The sequence below is a fragment of the Tamandua tetradactyla genome, chromosome X (assembly GCF_023851605.1).
Source record: "Tamandua tetradactyla isolate mTamTet1 chromosome X, mTamTet1.pri, whole genome shotgun sequence".
Lineage (NCBI taxonomy): Eukaryota > Metazoa > Chordata > Mammalia > Pilosa > Myrmecophagidae > Tamandua > Tamandua tetradactyla.
In genome coordinates, this window is record NC_135353.1 from 159,926,751 (window position 1) to 159,929,618 (window position 2,868).

The 2,868-nt window shown below is 44.2% G+C and overlaps 1 non-coding gene across 1 annotated transcript; it reads left to right on the forward strand.

Moving 5' to 3' along the window:
- Positions 1–1,494: 1,494 nt before the first annotated feature.
- Positions 1,495–1,601, forward strand: LOC143672212 (U6 spliceosomal RNA). The gene has a single exon (XR_013169681.1). It is a non-coding gene; the product is annotated as a U6 spliceosomal RNA (small nuclear RNA).
- Positions 1,602–2,868: the final 1,267 nt, after the last annotated feature.

Here is a 2,868-nt window from a genome sequence, read left to right on the forward strand (position 1 = left end):
CATGGAGGAGAGAGAGGAGCTCTGTGGAGGTTAAATACCCTTGATAACCCAGCTGCAGGGAGACTTGCTTTCTATTTTCTTGGTTGAGAGGCCTCTTCAGCCTCCTTTCTGCCCTCCAACTGTGTATCCTGCAGGGGAGGCTGCTTTGCCCTGTCCCACTCATGCAGTAGAGAAACGGTTTGAATCAAGGCACAAACCAGGTAGCCCTCCTCCTCCCTCCCGGGGTGGGGTGTGGGAGAGAAATATCAGGGAGCAGTGACCCTCTGTTTCCTGAGGGAACCTTCCCACAATACAGACATCTATCAATCTATACCATTGTTTACAGCGAGGAACGGCCAGTCAAGAATCACCAACAGTGTGAAAGAAGGCCCCACAGTAAACCAGCACAGCGATAGCTCCATAGGGATCACAGTTATGGGTGAATGTACATCTACATGAAACGATGAAGAAGTTTTCAAAAAAAAAATCTAGTTGATACTCGCACGAAATTTTGAAAATACTATACTCCCCCAAATAAGCACACAGCTTTAATAAAAAATTCCATCAGAAAACAGCAAAAATTTACAATTATAAAATAACTGACCGTCTTAAATACTCATTAGAATTGCTAGCGACATTGGCATGACTAAAAAGGGAACATGTAATTTGGAAGACAGAGTCATGGGCTTTTCCCGGAAGAGAAAATTAAAAACAGAAAGATGGAAATTTTGAAAGAAGAAGAAGAGAAATAAAAGAAAGAGCAGCCTATGCAATATTGTTTACTAGGAGTTTAAGAAAGAGTGACCAGAGAGAATGGTAGCGAAAAAAATGGTAAGAAAAGTAATAGAAGAAAATTCCCCTGAAATGAAAACCTATGAAATCCTGTAACTGACAGAGCCCACAGAACATCAACAGTAAACATTGAAATGGAGGAGGAAATGGGAAGAAATGCCTCCTACTCTTTAATGTTTGGACAGTGCCTGCCTTTGCCTGAACTCAGTAGAAGCCAGCTGTGTCCACAACTCCTCTCCGCTTCTTATAGGGACTCCAGTCATATTGGATTAAGAGCCCAGCCAGCTCTAGGTTGACTTCATTTTTAACTTGTCTAATTCCATCTGTAATGACCCATTTCCAAATAAGGTCACATTTTGAGGTACTGGGGTATTAGGACTTCAAAATATATTTTGGGGGGATGCAATTCAGTCCATAAGAGAGGCTAACTAGTCCACTGCCATTCATTGGTTGGGAGGTGCCTTCCTTCTATACCTGGCATGATTCTAGACAGTGGGGTATGACAGTGAACAAGCTAAAGTGGCATGCCTCAAAGATGTCACATTTTAGTGAGGGAGTGTATCAGTCAGCAGTCTGCAAAGAAAGCAAAACCACTCTAGATATTCAAGGAATTGAATGCAAGGATTGGGTGTTACAAAATGCTTAGGTCAAGAAGAGCCAGGAAAGTCTCATACTAGTTCCCTGTTTTGTCACTAAGTTTCATGGATTCAAAAAGTTGCTACTGTGCTCACTTCGGCAGCACATAGACTAAAATTGGAATGATACAGAGAAGATTAGCATGGCCCCTGCACAAGGATGACATGCAAATTCGTGAAGCATTCCATATTTTAAAAGAATTGAAAAAAAAAGAAGTTGCTACTGCTGACCAGGTCAGGAATGGCAAGAAATTGCACTTGATTATCAGCTTTTGGTGATCCATGGGCAGTAGATCAATTGCTGCTGTAAAACCTCATGTGTGCCAAAACCCGTGAGTCTCCCTGCCATTGCTGAGAAGAAATGATGGCTTCCATATCTCTCTTGCCTTCTGAACCTCAGTGATTCTTAGTGGCAGAGCCTGGCATGGATGCTGTTGGCATGGGATTCAGAGGAATAAAGATCCCAGGTGCCAGCCACTGGGGTATTGGTGAGAAAACAGAAGAGGGTAAGAATGATGCTAAGAACCAACAGACAATCCAGAAAATAAATGGCTGACGTGGTTAATAAACAGAGATATATAATGACGAATGTGGAGAAAAATAAAGCAGGAAAGGGGGTAAGAGTGACGAGCCTGGTTTGTCGGATAGAGTAGCCAAGACAAGCTGCTCTGGGAGTAGGCACTGAACAGTGACTGGAATGATGAGCCCTGAAGTTCTCGCAGGGAAGGGCCATTCCAGCAGAGGGACCAGCCGGTGTCAGGGCCTCGAGGCAGGGATGTGCTGGGCAGGGTAGAGGAACAGCAGGGCAGCAGTGTGGCCGGGATGCAGTGAGAGAGGGAGATATGGAAGGTGAGGAAGTTAGAGTAGAGGTAGCCATAGACTGAATCAGTTAGAGTCTTCTGGGTCATGGTAAAAGCTTGATGTTTTATTCTGAGTGGTATGAAGCCATTGGAGTGTTTTGAGAAGGGAAATGTCCGGGTTTGACATACACTTAAAACATTTTCCTTGACTTCTAGGGATAGAAGAACTTCTAGGGGACAAGAATGGAAACAAAGACACCACTAGAAAGCTATTATAGAACTTCAGATGAGATAGCTGACGGTGGTAGTGCTGAGGTGCTGAGGAGGGGTTGGATTTGAGGTGTGTTTGGAAACCAGAGCTGACAGGATTTGCCTGGTGACCTGCATGTGGAGTAAGAAAAAAGGAGTCAAGATTGATTTCCTGTCACTAAATAAATGGTGGGGTCCTTTACTGAGATGGGGGCACTGAGGAGAAGCAGATGTGTGCGGGGAAACTCTATGGTCAGTCTGATGCAAGGTAAGTTTGAGGTGCCCATAAAACTTCTAGGTGGAGATGTTGAGAAGTCGGTGGGACAGTCTGGAGTTTAGGGGAGAGGACTGGGTTGGAGGTATAGAATTGGAGTCTGTTAGTATATGTATGGCTTTCCAGCCATGGTGCCTAG